The sequence below is a fragment of the Panthera leo genome, chromosome B4 (assembly GCF_018350215.1).
Source record: "Panthera leo isolate Ple1 chromosome B4, P.leo_Ple1_pat1.1, whole genome shotgun sequence".
Lineage (NCBI taxonomy): Eukaryota > Metazoa > Chordata > Mammalia > Carnivora > Felidae > Panthera > Panthera leo.
Window position 1 is genome coordinate 13959245 of NC_056685.1, and position 23199 is coordinate 13982443.

Here is a 23199-nt window from a genome sequence, read left to right on the forward strand (position 1 = left end):
TTGAGAGCTGGGGCTTGTGCTCTTGGCATTTTGATGTCCCTATTGATTAGCTCAGTAAATAAAAAGATCAGGTCAGTCTTCCAAGGGACAACTTAAACTTGCCTCCCCATATGAGTTCTATTCCCTTTCCCAACTGGGGCCAGCACTCCTTCCCTCCCACTTGCTAGGAACAACACCAGCAGCCGCCTCTGTTCCTGTCTTGCGCAGCGACAAGGCGGAGCTGCGGGGCAATTGCCGCGACTTCTTCCGGGACAGCTTCGCCACATGCTGCCGCTGCTCCCCCAGGCTTCACATACTGAGCACGAGTGTTCCTTTCTTAGAATTCTCGCCTGCAAGCCAGAAAAGTCCTCGTGAGGACTCGCCATCCTTTTCCGAGGTGGAGGATTTACTGTTTAGAGAGGTGACGTGACTTGGGCTTTGGGGACCCACTCTGGCACGATCAGGACCGAAACCGACCTCGAGGTTCTTGACAATAGAAACAGACATGAGGCCGAGGGTGGTGCGGATGGCGTTTATGGTCAGCTCGCCCCCAGGCGAGAGGGACATGGCCCCGGCGAGAGAGACACCCGGCTGCTTCCCAACAACGCGCGGGAAAGGTTTTTAAGGCGCGGAGGTGGGAGCGCCGTGACGTCTAGGCACGTAGGGGCGGGGAAAGGCGGAGGGTGCGCAGGCGCAGTGGACAGAACACGCTGTTTCCTATGTCCCACGTTTCCCTCGGTAGCTCTCCACCCCTATGCGTGAGTCCTCGCGTTACAATGGAGGGAAAAGTCAGTGGCAGATCAGTGACGGGGTCTGCGGGGTGGGGGTGGGGGGGGCTTACTGGTCTAGTCTGGTCTTTGCGGGAGCAAACCGGTTGCAAGATACACCTGGCGCTTGCCTCCAGCTCGTGGCGTCTCTGCGTGCAGCCCCTGCGAGCTGGGTTAGAGAGATGGGTGATTGCGGTTGGGATGGGAGGGGGCCGACGTGCCCTGCAGGTTCCTAAAAATTAAAAAGAAATGCTCTGCAAAAGAAATGCCTCAGGCAAGGGGACTACGCCTGGGCTGATATTGAAGCGCTTTCATTTTGAAGCGGGCCGAAGTTATAAGGAGATTAGGGCCTGGGGCAACTGTACCCCAACATATGCTTTTCTAGGCAGGGGCCTCAGAATCCCTCTCTGTGTCCGACGGAGTGGTGTGCTGGAGCCTGAGCTCCCGCAGCAGCTTCCAGAACCATCGAGCAACACGCTGGGCAGTGCCGTGATCACATGGGCGGTGGCTACCTGAGCCACGGAGACGGGTCAGCCCTGCCAGCCAGGGCTCTTCCCCTTCGACAAGGTGGGTCCCTGAGACTTTTCCAGCACCCCCCCTCCCGCCTGACACCCCAAATCCCACTCTATAGCACACAGTTCTGAAGTAAAGGGTATTTTAAGGCTGTCCTTTCATGAGTAATAGTGTAGTTGAGTAGTGGTGTGTAAAATAAAACCAAACCTCATGTTTTGAAATGCAGCCTGCACAGCAGTGCTATGTTACATGTACTTTAATACTGAAATCAGTGTTAAGGAGTTAAATAAATACGTTGATTTAAAAAGTTCTTCTGAGGCGGGGGCCTGTGTGGCTTAGTCGGTTAAGCATGGGATTCCTGGTTTCGGATCGGGTCATGATCTCACGGTCTGTGAGTTTGAGCCCTGCGGTTGGGCTCTGTGCTGACAATGTGGAGCCTGCTTGGGATTTTTTCTCTCTCCCTCTCTCTCTGGCCCTCCCCTGCGCTCTCTCGCTCTCAAAATAAATAAAAACTTTAAAAAAAAGTTCTGAGGCTTTGCACTTATATTTCATGTTTGGTTTAAAAGCCCACGTTTTCTTAGGACATTTCCCAAGTTTTTGTGTGAAATTATCTAGGGTTCAGTAGATGGCGCTGCGATACTGTCTTTTTGGTCGGATTTCAGAATTGTTGCTTTCTGGGACACTAATCAGAAACTTGCAGTATGCATAGAACAGGTTGGAAGGGAAACCCTGACCTCTTCAGCAAGTTCTGGATAGGTACCAACTAAGATTTAAAGTCTCATTTTTTCAAACCTTTTAAAAGTCTGTGCTTTGAGTAAGTAAGGTAAATTGTGAGTAAATTGTAAAAACATCCATTCGTTGGGCATTTGTCTTTAATGCCCTTCATCTGAGATTCTCAAGGTATTCTGCTGGGGTTTTCTCTCCAGGTCTTATAATTCAGATGGGTGGATGAACATAGACAAAGCCTTTACTATTCTTTTCACACGTAGAACAACAGAGTCCTGAAAATCATGTTACTCTGCAAATTAGATTTTTACTTGCAGAAAACTGCTTTTCGATTTTTAAAAAGTCCCCAACACTGTAAGAAATAACATGAACTCTCTGTAATGAGTTAAGAATGTGTGACCGGCTGGCTGCTGCCCCTTTCCTGTCGCCCCAAGCCTGTCCCTGGAGCTGGCTAATAGGCATCATCTTGTTCAATGTATTCTTCATTAAATATTTCAGGGATGCAAAATAGGATAGATAATAATATAACAAACATACATGAACCTACACTCAGCTTACGAACCAGAATGTCACGAGTATGCTCACACGCTCTGTATTATTTTCAGTTGCATTGATGGCCCTGCTCCCTCGTATTTAGAGTTCACTTTTTCCATTCGTGTCTTTGTCATCTATCATGCTGACTTTGTCTGCTTGCAACTTGCTTTTTTTTTCCATTCAACATTATGTTTTGGAAGACTATCGAGGTTCATATGTAGTTGATTCATTTTTACATTTGCACGTGGAGTGAATTCTCCACACTTTGTTTAAACCATTTATCTATTGATGCATATTCATATTGCTTCCATTTTCCAGTATTACAGACAACACACATTCTTGTTTATGTGTGAGATAGTCCTTTAAACCTGTACGTTTTACGCACCTTAACTACGTCATAACAAGACATAAAAAATACCTATAGATATTGCAGCCAGTTGAACTTTACATCCCCTCATCCAATGTAGTTTGCGTGATTAAAAAAAAAATTTTTTTTTAAATGTTTATTTATTTTGGACAGAGGGAGAAAGACAAAACATGAGCAGGGGAGGGGCAGAGAGGGAGGGAGACACAGAATCTGAAGCAGGCTCCAGGCTCTGAGCCGTCAGCAGAGAGCCTAATGTGGGGCTTGAACTCACAGACCGCGAGATCATGACCTGAGCTGAAGTCCGATGCTCAACTGACTGAGCCACCCAGGTGCCCCTAGTTTGTGTGATTTTTTAAATATTTATTTTGACAGAGAGAGAGTAGGGGTGGGGCAGAGAGAGGGAGAGAGACAGTCCTAAGAGGTTCCACGCTGCCACCGCAAAGCCTGACACGGGGCTTGATTTCATGAACTGTGAGATCATGACCTGGGATGAAATAAAGAGTCAAATGCTTTACCAACTGAGGCACTCAGGTGCCCCTGTGTGATTTCGGATAGGAGTCCATGATTTAAAAATATTAGAAAGCAGTGGACGAGGGGTTAAAAAGCCACTTAGAGGGCAATTCAGCCTGAGTTCGTTTTCTAAATACCTAAGAGTGGGATGGTAGGTCATAGAGGTACACACAGCACTTTACTTCAGAATGCCAAATAGCTCTGCAAGGTCATGGCAACAGTTCTCACTCCTGTGTTTGGGAACAGCAGCTGCTTTTCATCCTCCCCAATACTGTCAATCTCATTGTTGGTTTTATTTTTCTTTTTCCTTTTTCTTATTGAAAATTTCAAAAATCTACACAGAATAATGGACTTTCAAGTTCCTGTCATTCAGTTTCAACAATTACTAAGTCATGGTTCTCCTTGAATTCTGTAGCTTCATCCACCCACACCCTCCTCCCCGATTATTGGAAGCAAATCTTAATCATTCCAGGATATTACTGTAAAACACAAGGGCTCGAGCATAACATTGATACCATGATCACACTTAAAAAAAAAATTAACAGCCATTCCTTTAGCACATCAATAACCCGTCAGGGTTCAAGTTTTCATGATTGGATTGTCACCGTTTGACTCGAGATCCAAAATAAGAGGCATAAAGTGTGATTGTTGATAATATCTTACAAATGCCTTTTTTTTTTTTAAATTGTTTTTAATGTTTATTTTTTTAGAGAGAGAGAGAGAGACAGGGCACAAGCGGGGGAGGGGCAGAGAGAGAGAGGAAGACACAGAATCCAAAGCAAGCTCCAGGCTTCGAGCTGTCAGCACAGAGCCTGATGTGGGGCTCAAACTCATGAGGGATCATGACCTGAGCCGAAGTCGGACTCTTAACTGACTGAGCCACGCAGGTGCCCCCAAGTGTCTTTTAACCTATGAATTCTTTCCTCCATGCCTTTATTTCTCTTTTGATATTTTCTTCTTAAAAACCTGGATTGCTCATCCTAGGGAGTTTCCCGTAGTCTGGATTTTGCTGATTGTGTCCCACCTGGTTTTACTTGCTCCTTCATCTCCATATTTTCTGAAAACTGATGTCACATCACGCTCAGGGTTTTGTTAGAATGTTTTGGACCATAGGTTGCAAAGTGCTCCCTACATCCTTTTGAGATCTCTTTCTATTCAAGGAATCGAGCTGCCCCGCATGGCTTAGGGTCATAGTTCACATGATGAGAGGCAGCAGTGTTCGGGCTTGGTTTATGTGATTTTCACCTCTCCCTTTAGGTAAATTCGATGACAGTCTTGGAGGGGAGTCATTCACCTGAAATATTCAGTGCATCAAAACAGTAACTTCTAAGCCCCAAACAACTTCCCATGTACTTTGGATCCTGGAGGTCCCTGCCCCTTTTCTAATTGGTAAATTACTTTCAGTTTTCATCCAGCCAGTACCTGTAGGATTGGAGTTCAGAAAACTTAAAAAGTCTTCTTTCTTGTTCTTTTTAATTACTAAGAAGTAAACTAGATATCTTTACATGTTTCTAGGCTAGTTGGCTGAATCGGGAGAAGGCAAAATAAGTAGCCTGGAAGCCCACAGAGCAAAGTAAATGATAGGACATATTTTTCATACCACCCTTGGTCTTTAAAATTCACAATCTTGGGCCGCCTGGATGGCTCAGTCGGTTAAGCAGCTGACTTCGGCTCAGGTCATGATCTCACAGTTCCTGGCATTGGGCTCTGCGCTGATGGCTCAGAGCCTGGAGCCTGCTTCAGATTCTGTGTATCCGTCTCTCTCCGTCTCTCTCTTCCCCTCCACCACTCACACTCTGTCTCTGTCTCTCTCTCAAAAATAAATAAACATTAAAAAAAATAAATGCACGGTCTTGGTGAACAATGTGTTATGTAAAAAAGAAAGAGGATTGAAATTTAATTTCTGACCTATCTTCCTTTCCCTTTAAATTCTGGATGGAGGAACTGAACCTGAGAAACTGAATGAAACAAAAAAGAGAAAAGAGGAGGCTTGGGGTTTAATCTGATACAAAGTCATAAACCTTGAGGGGAATCTGGCTTTTATGCTTAGTCTAAGTATCTAAGGGATTTCAACTGATCACTGCAAACATAAATAGAATAGCAAAAGCTCTCTATTCTGTTTGTCAGCCTTGGGTTGGTGTTGGGGGAGTGAAAACTCACGTGTAGCACAAATGCCCTTCATAAAGCCAGGTGTGGTTGAGCAGGGCCGGTGCGTGTTAGTCCCAGCAACCTTCTTGCCTTTTACCCCGTGATGGCAAGTTTTCCTATATGTAAATACAACTTTAAGGTCTGGGGAGAATTATTTGAGGCATTGTTTGCTTTAGTCTTTAAAAAAATAATAATTTTGATTATCTTTATTATTCTTGTTTAAATTCAGTTGAGTGAATATCTTTTTTTTGAGTGACATATTCTTTAAAAACAAAATTTGAATATTGATCAGTAAATTATTAGGTGGTTGATTAAGATAAATTTTTTTACTTTGAAACCGGTAAGAGTATGTGTGGTCACACAAAGAATATTTTGTGCGATGGAGATGATTAACCTTTTTATGACTAAATGATGGACTTTGTAAAGCTATAATTGCTAAGCTGTTGAAGGGTTTCACAGATAGTAGATATGAACCATATTTGAACACAACGGGCTCACTAGCAGGTAGGCAATCTGTATTACACACAACTGATAGATGTGGAGAAATCAGGTGATAAAGGGCACATTTACTGAATGGGCCCATTTCCATCAGGTGAAGGAGAAGAAAGACAAATTGGATGTGCAAGCTGACACATGACAGTTAGAGCTCAGAGGGGCCCTAGAAGCATTTCCTCGTTGGGAAAACCAAGGTGTAAGGGGATAACTGGTTTAATATCCCATACCTCATTAGAGGCAGAGCCAGGAAATCCTGATTGAGGCCCCCCCCCTTTTTTTTTTTAACATCTATTTATTTTTGAGAGAGAGAGAGAGACAGGAAGGTGGAGTGTGAGTGGGGGAAGGTCAGAGAGGGAGACACAGAGTCCAAAGCAGTCTCAGGCTCCGGGCTCTGAGCCACCAGCACAGAGCCCCACGCAAGCCTCAAACTCATGAACCGCAAGATCACGTCCTGAGCTGAAGTTGGTCGCTTTAACCAAATGAGCCACCCACGTGCCCCATTGAAACCCTTTTCAATACATTCTGATAACTTGTTAACTATGAAAAGGACAGCAGATAAAACAGCTTGTCACAACTAGATGATGGTTGTTCTAAATGAATGCTATAGTGTTTTTATGGCCACGGATCAGAACACAGACTTCAGATGTAAGGCTGCCTTAAAATAACATTTTTTTTCATGCTTTTTCAATTACACGCGTGAACATTAATGGTACCTTAAGCAGAATCATCGTTTAGAATAGTTAACAACAAACTGACACACACAGTCCAGTATGAATTCTTCCATTTTGAGGGTTGGCCACCAGAGGGTGACAATCACTCTCTTTTTCTCCATACAGGATGGACATTATCTGATAAGTTATTGAGATAACTCCATTGGAGGACTGGCCTCTTGATGCCTGTTCCCACTGCCCTCGTCTGCTGTGGTGTGACTGTGTCAGGTCATTCCCTCTGGTCTCCTGGTTTCTGGTCTTCCATGATCCTGCCAGACAGGTATTTATGACTACATAGCTCTTCCGTTTAAAATCCCTCAAGGACATAGTCCCTTCAGGGATTCTGTGGCATTTTGTATCCCTCTATTTTAGCCATTTATCACACGGAACAGCAATGATTTATTGATGTGCCTACCTTCCACATGAGCATATGAACTTCTCTAGGGTGGGACGTTGCCTCAAAAAATATTTTTTTTTCTGTGGCCTTGACTCCTAGCCTGATGCATGGCATATTGTCGGCTGGTTAAGTGAATAACAGCTCATAGTTGAGGAGCCCCATCTGTCATCCTTATTCTGTTTTGATACACACACATGTGGTCACCGGCTCTCTTGGCCTTGCCTCTGATTCACACATCATGAGGCCGAGGAGTGGCCTGATTTGCTGCCTCAACTAAGGCACCCCTCTGGAATGAACTGTTGCTTGAAATTACACATTTTAAACATTGAACACCTTCGTAGGGATTAGTTGACAGCTGAGAACAAGAAGGAGATCTGGGTTGGAGATGAAGGAGTTCGGGGAGGTGAGATGCCTAGGAGGACAGGAGGGTATGAACAAGGTGTCACAAGGGGGGGTTTCCAGTGTCACAATTAGACCTCACAACCTAGGCCATGCTGGCCTTTGTTCCACTTATAGCATCCTCTCGTGGACCATTTTTGACATGGGCTCTGTTTTGCTAACCTGTGAACACAATAATTAAGATACATTTTGGACGTAAAACGTTCTCATTCTTTTTCACCTGGAAACACACCCACGTGATAAGAAGAAACTCAAATAGCACAGAAGGATTAAAAAAACTTATTTCACGCACACCAAGCAACAATCTCTTCTCTTGTCTATTTTAGCTTCCTTAGTTTTTCTTTTTCCTCATTTAAAGTACCCCTTTCCCCTGAAAGTCAAAATGATTACATTTCTGAAAGAATTGGTCTACAATCACCATCGCCTTAAAAACTTTACTGATAAGAGTTTTAAAGAGGTCATATCTAAAACGTGGTTAAGCGGTCATTCGTGTGTCTCTGTATCCTTCTCATCCCTGGGGATACAGAGCCCATCAGCATCTCGCCAAAAGCGGCACTGAGCAGCTGGTGTAGGACGTGTGCCAGAAATGAGTGCGGGAGGTCAATCAGACGTCCGATATTTGCACCAGTTAGTTGCAAAATGAGAGATAGATGGAAACTGTCAGAATGGCTTGTCTGAGTTTGTAACCTACTCCTTTTCACCTCTCGCTGGCAGATGATTTCAGGGGGAAACGAATCTAAGATTGGACAACATGATGATTCTGTTTTGTCTAGACATGGAAGCGAGGTGTAGGCTGCTATGAGTTTAGAAGAAAAGGGGAAAGTTATCGCTATATCTAAATAAGTCCCAGTTGTACAAGGTCCCTAGACACAAATATTTTCATGAAATGTTGACATTTCAAAGATGTAATATGAGGGAACTTTCATTTTTTATATTCATGTATTTTGGATTTGAATGAGTGTGATTGCTTGATATTCACCCCACTTGGAAGATACATGTTTTGAAAGGGCATTGACAATTTCAGTATTTCTTAATATGGTCCCTCTTGTGTTATTTAGAAAAGCTTCAGAAATGGAGAAAGGGTTCCAATCCAGAGACATGTTGAGGCTTTGGGGAAAATCCAGTGTTTCAAAAGCATGTGATGTAAAATAAATCAAAAGAAAGCATTCTGAGACACAAACGAAGAGAACCCAATGCATAAGGGGACTTACTTGGCAACTAGAGGCTTCGTGGTACATTGGCCTAAACAGTTGTCATCTGAGATGATAGCGTTTAGCAGGCTGCTCTGTACAGAGAGGTACTCAGTAGATGTTGTTGGTGACAAAAAGTTTATTATGGAGAAAAAAAGAGTTTTGTGAATGAAGAAAAATTGTGAGGCAACATACCCAAATGTCTTCAATGACTTCAGAACATTTTTTGATATATCAGTGATAGAATAAAATATTTTCCTGATGTATGCAATAAGAATCTGAAGTGATGCTCAGAGAAAATAATTTGGTTAATTCTGGCCTAAAACATTTGAGACAGAAATAAAGCTTTATCTTAATTAACACTGTATTTACATAAAATGTGCCATGATTCAGATCAACCTGGTAAAAGCATATGTTAGAGATGTGGTACTGAATATTTCAGATTCCGATTTGATACTGAATATTTACTATGATTTCTGAATGCTCGCATGTTGAATATTCTTTTTTTTTAATGGTTATTTTTGAGAGAGACAGAGAGAGAGAGAGAGAGAGTGAATGGGGGGGGGGGTGTGGGGGCTGGGGAGCAGAGAGTGAGGGAAACACAGAATCCAAAGCAGGCTCCAGGCTCTGAGCTATCAGCACAGAGCCTGACGAGGGGCTCAAACCCATGAACCGTGAGATTATGACCTGAGCAGAAGTCAGACACTTAACCTACTGAGCCACCCAGGTGCCCCACCCGTTGAATCTTTTTTTTTTTTTTTAATTTTTGTCCAAAATGCAAATGTTTAATTCTTTGTTAACAGATGTAATAAGATAACATATAAACATATGTTGTTCTAGAATTTGCATACCAATTTACATTTCTAACAATATTACACAGAAAGAATTAGTTAATACATTATTATTGATGTAGTTATTTTCATTCTTTTAAAAATTTTACTAATAGAATTTCTTGAATATTGCATCATAATGCTTTGTTTTTTCTTTAATTACTGGTAAGGTTGATAATATTTGAATACTGGCTATTGTTTCAAATATGATTTTTTCATAACTTTTATCTCTTTCTTTTTTTAATACTTTCCTTTTTCCTGTATATATATATTTTTAATTTTATTTCTTATTTTTTAAAATTCACATCCAAATTAGTTAGCGTATAGTGCAATAATGATTTCAGGAGGAGATTTCTTAGTGCCCTTTACCCATTTATCCCATCTCCCCTCCCACAACCCCTCCTGTAACCCTTAGTTTGTTCTCCATATTTATGAGTCTCTTCTGTTTTGTCCCTGACCCTGTTTTTATATTATTTTTATTTCCCTTCCCTTATGTTCATCTGTTTTGTCTCTTAAAGTCCTCATATGAAGTCATATGATATTTGTATTTCTCTGACTAATTTCACTTAGCATAATACCCTCCAGTTCCACCCACATAGTTGCAAATGGCAAGATTTCATTCTTTTTGATTGCCGAGTAATACTCCATTGTATATAAATACCACATCTTCTTTATCCATTCATCCATCTATGGACATTTGGGCTCTTTCCATACTTTGGCTATTGTTGATTGTGCTGTTATAAACATGGGGGTGCACGCGTCCCTTCGAAACAGCACACCTGTATCTCTTGGATAAATGCCTAGTAGTGCAATTGTTGGGTTGTAGGATAGTTCTATTTTTAATTTTTTGAGGAACCTCCATACTGTTTTCCAGACTGGCTGCACCAGCTTGCATTTCCAACCTGTCGAATATTCTTGAAGAAATACCTTTAAGTTGGATTCTTCCACTGGGATTCTATTCTTTTGTTCCAATATTTACATGAAGATAACTCCCTCTTGTTTTTCCATTTTGAGTGAGCAAAATCTGTTGTAGGAGAGTCCAGAATGAGAAAAACAATGACAATTTGAAAAACATACCTCCCTCCCTTTAGAACTTTGCACTAGAATTCCTTTTATGGACGAAGTCCAGCTGATCAACCTTTCTGGCCCTGTTTTGTCTCCTGCCATTCTGCTTGGGCTAAAGGAATTGAGAAGACAGTGGACAGAGTGGGAGTTGAGGTGGGTGGCAGGGTGAAGCAGGAGACCCCTTCCTGCCCAGGGAAGTTGTCTTCTGTTCACCACAGGACCTGGAGCCCATTGAGGCCAGATCCCACTGAGGTTTGTTTTCACAGATAGCTGAAGATTTGTTTTCCCTTGGGGTTTGCACTCATTTATTTGTGTCCTCCCCAAATCTCTTGACTCAGTGTTAGACAAACTCCCAACAATGAGCTGGACAGAATTCCAAATGACAGAGTTCATTGCCTCACATCATGGAGTGGGAATCACAGAGCTCACTTCTGTGAGGGAGGGAAGTCTGCCAAGTGTCGGGCGTCGGTTCCACCGAGATATGCAGGGTATCACAGGGCCAGTGCTGCCAAAGTAGACACGCTGTCCTCCCCTGACACAGGAAGAAGTGCGCCCTGGGAAACCGGCACAGACTCATAGAGATGCAGGGTGAGGAGGAACATTACATAGGAGGAAGTAAAAAAAGAACAAAACAAAACAGAACCCCCCCAAACTTGTGTTTTTTCTTTTTTCCACAGTAGAGCTTATAGATGTGGAAGTAAAGGAAAAAGAGGTGAGAAGGGGTGAGGTGAAAGGGGCTCCATGGTGAGGTGAGGCTGCAAAGCTGGTCAATATTAATTTTACTTGCCTTTCATTTACTTCAGTACTTAAAAACATTTTTTGAGCGGCCCCCTTTTGTTGCCAGACAGTGTTCTAGGAGCTAAGACTATAGTAGTGAAAGACCAGGTCTCCGCCATCATGGAATTTGCATTTATGTTTGCACGCATGTTATTATTTATATAACATAATAATTTATATAGATACGCACATGTCATTTATGTATGAATGTATTTATACATATGTGTAAATATATGTTCTGTGTTATACATAATCTACAAATTTTATATGTTTTATATATATATATATGTAATATTCTAGTAAGAGAGAATAACAATAACCAAGTAACCAATGAAACAAATAAATAGATCATGAAAATGCTATTATGGAATTTACATTTATATATACACATATGTTGGGGCACCTGGGTGGCTCAGCCGGTTAAGCGTCTGACTTCATCTCAGGTCATGATTTCACGGTTCGTGGGTTCGAGCCCCGCATCGGGCTCTGTGCTGACAGCTCAGAGCCTGGAGCCTGCTTCCGATTCTGTGTCTCCCTCTTTCTGTCCCTCTCCTGCTTATGCTCTGTTTCTCTATCTCTCAAAAAAATAAATAAATGTTAAAAAATTTATGTATACACATGTGATTTTTTATATAACATAATAGTTTGTGTAGATAAATATATGTTATTTACATATATATGTATTTATACATATGTATAAATATATATTATTTATATATAACCTACAAATTATGTAGATTAAACAAGTAACCAATTAAACAAATACATTCAGCTAGCAATAGGTGCTGTGAAATAAAGCAGAGCCAGGGAATAAAGAGTAAGTGTGTGTGTGTGTGTGTGTGTGTGTGTGTGTGTGTGTGTGTTAAATAGAATTTATTTTTTTTGAGAGAGAGAGAGAGCACGTGCACAAGTGGAGGAGGGGCAGAGAGAGAGAAAGAGACAGACAGAGAATCCCAAGCAGCCTCCACACTCAGCTCGGAAGCCCAACATGGGGCTTGATCTCATGACCTTGAGATCATGACCTTGAGCCAAAATCAAGAGTCAGATTGAGCCACCCAGGTGCCCCATTATGTATGTATTTTAGACAAGCAGCCAGGAAAGGCTTCTAGGAGGAAGTGATACTTGAACAGAAAACCTAGAATGAGGGGTGAACAATTCAGATGAGTAATTTATCGTAAAACTAGGGAGCGATTTTCCTTTCCTCCAGCTCAGGATGCTGGATATCCCTGGGGCTGGGACCACAGCCCCACTTATGGAATCACAGAGAGACCAGAAATTAGAGATCCTCTACTTCAGACACATTGGCGGTGGACGATGAACGGGAGAGCTATGGCTTGGCCGGGAAGGCTGGGTCCGAGAAGAGGCGAAGGGAAAGTAATGCCTCCTGTTCCCATGGACTGTGGGTAGAAGAGGCACAGTTAGTTGGCTCTGGAAGTGTAGCCTTGACTCCCAGCACTGCTGCTCATCAGCTGGGTGACCGGAGCAAGTTATTCAACCTCTCTGTGCATTAGTTTCTTCATCTAGAGAATGGGGTTAATAGGGTCCCTCTGTCACAGGGCTGTTGTTAGGATTAGCTGAGCTCATATACATGCAGAGTCCTTAGGACAGTGCCTGGCATGTAATAAGTTCCATGGGAGTGTTGGCTGTCATATACCTGTCTCCCTCCTCAGGGACCCTCCATTTTCCCGCACGCTTACTCAAAAGGTTGATTAAGGACCACCTACGATAAGGTCATTATTCCACCCTGTTGAAGCCAGTGCCCTCAGAGCCTAGTTCACACTTGCAACCTTCCTTACTGAACCTAAACACAAAAGAGCTGATTGTTTTTGCCTCACAGACAATATGGCATCTTTCCTGGCTCCAGGAGGGGATTTCTCCCGTAGGGATGGATGCAACTTTCTACCCAGAGGTGAGGGAAAAAGTTAACAAATTTAATCTTCCTTGGGAAATCTCAGTACCTGAAGCATCTGTGTCATCAATGCCATATGCAGAAAACTCTTTTCAGTAGCTTGTAGGAAAATGCAGCAGAAATAAAGAACATGGCGATTGTTCAAAAATGCCCATTTGGTCATGTCGCTCTTCTGCTTAAGACATTTTAATACTTAATATCTAAATAGTAATATTTAATACTTAATATCCAGTGGCCCATTGCTGACTGGATAGAGTACAGACTCTGGTTTGAGGGTGTTCATGTTCTTCCCCTACTTACCTTTCTGCCCTCACCTGTCCATACTCCACAGGCCTCCCCTGGTAATTCCAGCCTCATAGAACTTCTTTCAGTTTTCGCAGCCAGCCAAGCTCTGTCTGACCTCCATATTGCATATGTTTTAGCCAGAGCATTGCCCTCTGCCCCTGGCCCCTCCTGTCCTTCACCTGACCTCAGGTGATGCACTCGAGAAGTCTCTCTTCATTCATTCCTGGTTCTGGGAGGCCCTCCCGGGTCTTCCAGGTCTGCGTGAGGGGCTCTCTTACGTGCTGCCTTAGCAACTGCCACTTTCTGCATCCCTGACGGAGTCAATTACTCAGAGTATGTCATTGCATGCCCGTTATCCCCATGTCCCCTCTGCTGCGATCAGAGTAGTAACTCATGAGTTTCCTTCCCCAGGGCTTGTTCTCTGCTTTCTGGGAGTTCACAGTCTGTCTGATGGAAGGGCTGCACATCACATACAAAGCCAGCAGTCCGGCCAGTGCCTCTAGCAAGTAGACTTCTGGCAGATTGGCCCAAACGTAACTAGAGCACCAGGACGCGGCAGGGAGTGTTCGGAGGTCTGCCTGGGGGGGGGGTGGGGGGTGGGGGGGAGGGCACAGGTGTCCAATCATGCAGGCCTTTGTCAATGAGATGAGAGTTCACTGTCATGGGAGCATAATAGGTGACAAGGAGGAGTTTTAAGCAAGGGGAATGGGCTGTCTTTCAAGTTCATCATGACAGAACAATCCCACTCATCTGATCTGCTGAGTCCGAGCCTCACCGGCTTCTTTCCTATAGGCTGTCTCGAGACCCCCGCCGATTTGTCACCTCCCAGCTCTGCATGACCCTTTTCAGCTGCATGACCTGGTGCAAATTGTTCAGTCCTCCTCCTCCGGCATCACTGTCGTCACATGACTGATAGGAGTAATAACAGAACCTACTTACAGGGGTTTGTGAGGATTTAAAGAGGTAATGTCAGTGCAGTGCCTATGACCGTGACTGGAGCAGAATGTAAGAGTAAATGACAAAGACTGTAGTCGGTGGTCATTCAGGCAGTACAAGTAACAGCAGTAACAGCAGCACAGGGGACAGGGGGTAGCTCAGTCCATTCAACGTCCAACTCTTGATTCTGGCTCAGGTCATGATCTCACGGTTTATGAGATCGAGCCCCGTATCGGGCTCTGTGCTGGCAGCATGGAACCTGCTTGGGGTTCTCCCTCTCCCTCTCTCTCTCTCTCTCTCTCTCTCTCTGCCCCCTCCCCAGCTCACACTTGTGCGCGCACGCTCTCAAAATACATAAATAAACGCTAAAAAAACCCAATAGCATAGAGGAGCTGTCCACAGGATCGGTACTCCAGCAGGTGCGAGAAGACCTTTTACTGCTCCCACCAGTGAAAAATGTGGGGCGAGGGGAGGCTTGTGGGAAAGAGTGAAAAAAGTATTCTCAGATCTCCCACCTCCCTTTGTGGACTGTGTAGTCGGATAGCATGCGCTATAAATTGGATTTTAGAGAGCATTTTATGCGTTTTCCTGTACCCCACTTGAGTGTGAGCATCAGAACTAGGGCCACCCTTCTCGCCGTTTCTAGCTCTGCAGCACACTAAGGTATGCCGTTATTGCCCCTGCTGTAATCTTTTCGATATGAGTGTAAGGAGTCCTCCACTGAAGCCTCTGGGAGATCTGGATTTCCCTGGGTGATCAAAGTGTAGACGCAAGGTGTGAAAAAGGGAGGTCACCTTGGGGTCAGTCCTCCCTTGGAAACGTGTTTCTGTAGTTGAAATCAACCTTATCTAAATAACTTTTAGAGAAGGCAATCATTCTTGTATATTAGGTCACACCCCCTCAAGACTCTACCTTCTGTCAAATCTCTCCCCAAATACTCCCTTACAAAGCCATTAATCTCTTATCTCTGCTGTTCAGATTTGAATCCTTTTTTAAAAAATGTTTTTAAATGTTTGTTTAGTTTTGAGAGAGAGAGAGAGAGCAAGTGCAGGAGTGCATGAGCAGGGGGAGGGGCAGAGAGAGAAGGAGACACAGAATCAGAAGCACGCTCCACACTCTTAACACAAAGCTGGACGTGGGGCTTGAACCCACGAACTGTGAGATCATGACCTGGGGTAAAGTCAGACACTCAACCAACTGAGCCACCCAGACACCCCTAGATTTGAATCCTTAAAAAAAATTGTTTTTAATGTTTATTTTTGAGAGAAAGAGAGAGAGAGGGAGAGAGGGAAACAGAATCCAAACCAGGCTCCAGGCTCTGAGTGGTCGGCATAGAGCCCGACGGAGGACTTAAACTCACGAACCGTGAGATCATGACCTGAGCCGAAGGTGGACGCTCAACCGACTGAGCCACCCAGGTGCCCTGGAATCCTTTTTTGAAAAGAGATTGGCATAGAGGAAAATTACTAAAACTACGTCAGCCTTCTTCCCCCTAGGAGGAAGAGGACAGTGCCTTAGCTTCTTGCCCACTTCAGCTCGATGTGGCTGCGTGAAGCCCCAACTCAACACCTTTCAAAACCTGCTGTACGTACGGACAGCAAATTCAGGGTCACTCGCAGATGCCAGAGTAGCAACGGCCTCCGCACTCAGCTCTCAGAAACAACTCTCCCTCCTTTCCAAATTCAGGAGCAACAATTCCCAGACTCTCGAGGAGAGCCGTGCACAGGGCAGTAAATTCAGTAGAAACCAGGCCAAGGCATAGGCTGAAAGGTGGTACGTTGAGAAGAGTGAAAAGGAGGGCAGGCCTCACATGAGGGCTTTGCCAGCCTTCCCCCTGGTTTCAGCAGTGTTCGGGGGTACTGGTGTCAAAGTTTTAAAAAATAAAGGAGTTTAAACAAAAAAATCAAACCAGGAGTGTATATATTTTAGGAAGAAGTGCTAAATTCCATGTGGGTTTGGTATAGCATTCTGTTCCTATTACTCAAATTGATTTACTTTTGATATTGATTTTTTAAAACATTTTTAATATTTTATTTATCTTAGAGAGAGAGACAGAGACAGAGACAGAGACAGAGTGTGAATGGGGGAGGGGCAGAGAGAGGGAGAGACACAGAATCTGAAGCAGGCTCCAGGATCTGAACTGTCAGCATAGAGTCCGATGTGGGGCTCGAACATGTGACCATGAGATCATGACCGGAGCTGAAGTCGGACACTTAATCGACTGAGCCACCCAGGTGCCTCTTCAATATTGACTTTAAAGGCTGAAGGGTTTGTATGTTTGGATGATTCAGTGATTCAAGTCTTTATTGAGGATCCAGTGATTGCTCTGAAAACTGCAGATGGACCTCAGAGGGCTGTCCTAGCCAGAGCTGACTTTCCTGTGATAGCCCCTGGAGACACTTGATGCCTAAAAGACAGAGAAAATTAAGCTCCAGTTAAAGCGTTTGCAGAGAGAGCATTGAAAGTGCGGAGGCAACCTAGATGCGCAGCAATCAGACTATCCTGGAATAAGATGACTTCCGGTTTAATATCTGCTTGGTAAACAATGGAATGCACAGAAGCAATGAATTCTGGGACTTTTCTATATAGGACTTCACATGTTGTAGCAGCATTTGAACCAGTGACTCGTATCATTAGAGAATTAATTTCCAGGGTGCCTGGGTGGCTGAGTCCCACTCTTGATTCTGGCTCAGGTTATGATTCCCCAGGTCGGGGGATCGAGCCTTGAGTTGGGCTCCAAGCTGAGCAGGGATCTGCTTAAGATTCTCTTCCTCCCCCCCGTCCGCCTCTCTCAGGCCACCTGGATGGCTCAGTTGGTTAAGTGTCCAACTTCAGCTCAAATCATGATCTCACAGTTTGTGAGTTTAAACCCTGCGTTGGGCTCTTGTGCTGACAGCTTGAAGCTTGGAGCCTGCTTCGGATTCTGTGTCTCCATCTCTCTCTGCCTCTCTCTCTCTCTCTTTCTCTCTCAAAAAACAAATATTAAAAAAAAAAAAGATTCTCTCTCTCTCTCTCTCTGTCTCCTTCTTCCTCTACCCCCTCTCCCTGTCTCGAGCTCTGTCTCTCTCTCTCTCTTAAAAAAAAGGTGCTAACACACCTCAACTAAATAAATGCACCCCACGGTGCCAGAGACTGCTAGTTATGTCCTAATACTGATTTTCCTCATCTTTCATACTGATGAATTACTGCCTGGGCTCAAGACCTTATACTATAGCTAGATGTGGCCGTGTAACAGTACAGGCTGGTGGTTTACTAATGGAAGTGAGGTGTGCCATTCCCCTCTTTATACCTCTTGGGTTTTCCCTTAAATGGAAGGGCATGATGTTCTCTTGCCCTTTTCTCCATAAGCTAAAGTACAGACATAATAGAGCAACCAACTTGAACCATGAGATGCAAACCATTTGGAGGATTCAGAGCACAAGGAACAGTGACTCAGACCCTTGATGATTGCGTGGCCTCCATCCGGGCCTGGACTGCCTTGCCTGACTATGTGAGAGAGAAATAACCTACTAGCTTTTAAAGCCGTATTTGTTTTGGATTTCTTTGTTACAGCAGTCAAACCTGCGTCCCAACCCAAATATTGATGTCTTAGGTTCAGAACGGATGCATACCGGAGTTATTCTTTGGTTTCGAGATGTATCCTCTCTTGCTTTTCTTTTACAGCACATATTCCATGCATTTTCCCTTGGTTATTTCTACACAAATAGTAGATTTTAATGTCATATTTTTTTCAGTGTCCATTGGTATCTGTAGGATCTAGGCAGCCAGTCACCAGTAGTAAGTGATATTTCTCTTCCTCTCTGATGAATTAGGTGCCCCTGTGGACTCATCTTCGGGTTTTGACAAGTCCTTGTAAACTAGACTGACTCTTGGCTTGAGTGGGTACAGCAAACAGTGCATCGCAGGCAAAGGAGGTGCTGTTTTGTGGGGCCACTACTTTCTTTGGTCTAAAGGGAATTTCAAGGGCGGGGGGGGGGGGTGTGTGGTGGAATGTAGGTTGAGTCTTAAGCAAGATGCAAAAATCTCTTTCCAGGTTTCTCAAATTTTGATTTTATAGCTCAGTTTACCATAGTATAGGTAAGTAAGGAAAATAGTCCTCTACCAGAAGTGTGTTCCATTCAGAATTTCAGCTTTTTTTGGACCAGTAGAAAAATAGCTAAGATGTCTTGAGAATTCACGTTCCCTGGGGTGATGCAGGGGTTTTACCTGCGTTAAGGTGTCGAGTCGTCTCAGCACAAGGTAGGTGGAACCCCACTCGCTTTTGTCTCCATTTTGTAGGTGAGGAAATTAACCCTTAGAAGGGCTTAGTGACTTGGCCAAGTACACATCTAGTTGTGGCAGTGTCAGGACTGAATCCTAGTCTGACTTCTAGACTCCAAATGCTTAACCCAACCACACTGCATGCTTAAAACCAGCGGGCTTTTCGTGGTTTTTCTAATAGCTTCTTTCTCTGGTTCAGCTGTTGTTACACGATTTGTACCTGGCACTTACAAGTTACTTGTTAATGTAAAGACATTTACAAGCGAGAAGCTGGGAAAAATTCCAACAGTACAACGATTTCACCAGTATTTTCAATATACTTCTCCTTTGGTTTGTTTCTGATGGGGGGGGGGAGGGGGGGGAATGGGGACAATTGGTAGCAGTGAGAAATAGATACATATTTGTAAAGTTCAGTTAATATACAGTGTTATATTAGTTTCGGGTATATGATATAGTGATTTTAATAGCAATTAGCCTCTTAATATGGCCTGATGTCATAATATAACAATGAATTAATACTTTTTAAACAAATATATTTAAAAACTGTGTCTTTGACCTTTTAAAAAACAAAATTCAGCTGAATAAATTTGAAGATCTAATTGGCATTATTCGGAGATTCATGAACAGGACAGCTTCTTATCTAGCAAGTAGAAAGGAGCTACCAGATGCTGTACAAAATAGAAGGCTTTTATAAGCAGAAGGGAGCAGGGACAAGGAAGTCTTAACAAAAAAGGGATTATTTCAGGCAGTCACCTTCCTTTGGGTAAAGGGCTGGGGTCTGTCATTCAGACCATCTCACTGTAGTATTGATCAGAAAATTCCAGACTGATTGGTTTAAATATATATATTTTTTAATATTTTTTAACGTTTATTTATTTTTGAGAGACGGAGCACAAACAGGGGAGGGGCGGCGAGAGAGGGAGGCACAGAATCCGAAGCAGGCTCCCGGCTCTGAGCTGTCAGCACAGAGCTGGAACCCACAGGGGGCTGGAACCCACGAACCGTGAGATCATGACCTGAGCTGAAGTCAGACCCTCAACCAACTGAGCCGCCCAGGCGCCCCGGACCGATTGGTTTAAAATTCCACTTCTGGGAGAAGCTGAAGCTGCAGTTAGGTGAGGTGTTAAGTCTCGGTTTGCAGCCATGGAGCTTAGCACAGGTGACCGCAGTTTGGGCCGGTTTCTTTTTAAACCATTCCTGTGCTCCTATTGTTGAGAACACCTTTAGAACTCATTTAAAAACAGCACTCAACAACCGTGCTGACTGGGTGTTCTTCATGGGTCAAATATTGGCCTGTCACAGGTTCCACTAGTGGGACAGTGTTCCTCAGAAACAACTGGTAACTGGAGTGAGTGTATACGATGAAGAATTCTTAGTCCTTAAATGAAATACAGGTGTGAAGTAATGAGCCTCATTTTCTTAGGAGCAGGTGGCTCTGAGGGCCCCCAGCTCCAAAAATGTTTTAAGTAGGACGGCAACGCTGGAATGATTGTAGTTTTCTGATACCCGCTTTAAAGAACTCATTGGGACACAGTGGACCTCTGGGATGCTTAATTTTTAAAATTTTTTTTTTTCAACGTTTATTTATTTTTGGGACAGAGAGAGACAGAGCATGAACGGGGGAAGGGGCAGAGAGAGAGGGAGACACAGAATCGGAAACAGGCTCCAGGCTCCGAGCCATCAGCCCAGAGCCTGACGCGGGGCTCGAACTCACGGACCGCGAGATCGTGACCTGGCTGAAGTCGGACGCTTAACCGACTGCACCACCCAGGCGCCCCTGGGATACTTATTTTTAAGAAGTCACAAAAATGCAAAAACAAGGGTCCGTTGACGGTGTCACTGGAGCGATTGACAGCCTCCCCTCTGGCTTCCGCTTCCAGCAACCAAATTATTTACCTCCCTGTGCCCTAAGTGGTTGCTGAATAACCAGTGGATTCCTGCCCTTTCTGTACCTCTCTATTTTAGACTGAAAAGAAAGAAAACTCCCACATTCCTCATTGAAGGCTCTGTGAGTCCTAAAGAGTTCCTGGTCTTCCTGTTTAATTCTCCTGCGTTCTGCGAAATATGTGCGATGTAAAACTTAGTGATAAAGAGACGTGACAGACTTCTGAAGAGGTGACAGAAGCTCAGCCTCCAAAAGGCGGTCTGCAGGATTTTTGTGACCCTCATTCCACGTGGGTGACTATGGTGCTCTGCCCACGTTAACATCCAAGACCAACAAACGACAGCCGAAGAGAATGGTCTCCGATAAGAGTGACGTTCTCTGCCTGGAGCCATCTGCAGGCTGAAGTATGTTGATAAGCACGCCATAAATTGTAACCTTAACAAGCCATCCTCCAGTTTTAGAGGGAAGCCAGTGCAGCCCACTGCATAGATAAGAGCTCATTCTCAAGTCCAGAGAGGAAAGGTTACGAGCAGCTCTCTCTTTTCTCCCTGAGCTAGCTGCTGTACAAAGGAAACTGGCGAGGCAGTGACAATGGCCACCAGAATTGTTTCCATTTTCTGCAAATCACTCTCCCCAAGAGTGGAGACCCTTTCCAAGTCACATAACCGTGTCAAGCTTGGGTCATTAATCACTGTCCCCGGCACTGGAGGATCCTTTGGTTAATGGCGTTACTTCCTGAGCCAGGCTTCTCACTATCTATGGGCAGGATTTATGCCTCATTATTCTCTTGGCTAAAGAGTTCCTCAAATTTCCTGAGGCTTTCCTCTCCCCACAGGATGAGGAGGAAGAGGACAACTCCCATTCTGGGTCGTGCTTTGTTTTTCCCTTTGAATTGTGAGTGATCTATGCTGCTTCTCCCTCTTAGCCGTCACTATAACTGATGGGCCTCTAGATTTATTGGTTCAATTAGGGCTCTATCTACATGACAGCAACTGGTGGGTTTGCTCTAGTTCCCGACAAAAGTTGTGAATTGGGTAGTGAAAAGTATTGATCCATTTGCTGATCAGTTGAATGTAATCTGTCAGAGTAACCTCTGAACGGTGAGTAAATAATCCAGGGATCATATACAACAGTGTTATGGAAAGGAAACTTTTCAAAATATTGTCTTTTCCACCACATAGTGCTGTAGTTTGGCAATTCTGATCTTGTTTCTGCCAAGTCGGTATAGCAAAATGTATATTATTTTCTGTTAACCAGCTATCAGGCTAAGTAAAATGTGAATTTTGAGAGTTCATTCCTAACAACTCCTTTTAATGAACACCTGGTCAACCAAGTTACTCAGATCTGATGTCATAGACTGCACAACCTCAGGGAACCATTTAGATTATTTGACTGGAAAAGTAATTGATTTGAAACCAACACAAATGCCAAAGTAGTAGATGTAGGTAGCCTCTCTGTTTATCATTTCCTTGTCCTCCCTCATCAACTGAACCCCATTATGTTGAGGTATTTGGTGACGATGTGCTTCACGGGTCCTCCCCTGTCCCAGAAGTGAATGTTGACAAGGCACATCCACTGCTCTTGCCCACCCCTGGAATGGGTGTGGTCTTGTGACATAACTGGTCAATGAGTCATGAGAGGGAATCTGCTGGGACGATTTTGAGAAAGTTCTTCCACCCTAATAAAAATTGATAAGAAGAATAACTGACCTTTTCTGGTTCTGGACAAGCTCTGTAAAAAGGTGGAAGTTGCTGAAGCCATCGGGTCATCATTGGTGGGGGGAGAAGGGTGAGTTGAAGGTCCCAACAAGCTGAGGATGGCAGAGCAGAGCAGAGCAGAAAGTTAAAAGAAACTCCTGCACCGCAGTGCTGAGCTGTCCTGAAACCACCGTGCCCTTGGATTGTTTTGTTATATGGGATAAGAAACCCCTTATTGTTCAGTGCACCAATAGTTGGGTTCTCTGCCACTTGCAACCGAAAAGCATTTTAACAGATCTCAGCACAGATGTAAATGTAATAGTGTTGATGGAAGCCTGAAGACCTATGCTCTGAAACCTTGAGCAAAATCATTCCTGGCTCTGGTGTGAGTTGGAAACCTGTCAAAAATTTTTTTAAGTTCTGGATCAAATACTCAGGAATCGGGGGCAAGACTCTAATTCAGAGAGGAAATCAAGTCTAGAATTTCAGTGTGAAGGCAGAAATGATGTCGACTGTAAGGACTGAAAAGTGCACACTGTGCTCTTATGCCAGACGCAAAAGGCTGTACAGGGTACGATTCCATTTACAATGAAATGTACAGAGTAAGCAAGTCCACAGGGACAGAAAGAAGATTAGTGTTTGCCAGGGTCTGAGGGATGAGGGGAAACGGGGAGTGAGTAATGGGAACGGGCTTTCTTTTTGAGGTAGTGAAAATATTCTGGAACTAGATAGTGGTGATGGTTGCCGAACACCGAATGTACCAAATGTCACTGAATTGTACACTTAAAACGGATAAATAGTGAACTTTATGTTATGTGTC

General features: G+C 43.8%; 1 long non-coding RNA gene across 2 annotated transcripts; it reads left to right on the plus strand.

The window, feature by feature from the left end:
• Positions 1 to 666: 666 nt before the first annotated feature.
• On the plus strand, positions 667 to 23199 carry LOC122223901. 2 transcript variants are annotated; one of them, XR_006204568.1, is made up of 5 exons: positions 667 to 737; positions 1132 to 1313; positions 6876 to 7029; positions 18350 to 18451; positions 20763 to 23199. It is a non-coding gene; the product is annotated as an uncharacterized LOC122223901 (long non-coding RNA). The 2 variants fall into 2 exon arrangements; XR_006204567.1 differs by lacking the exon at positions 667 to 737 and adding an exon at positions 828 to 919.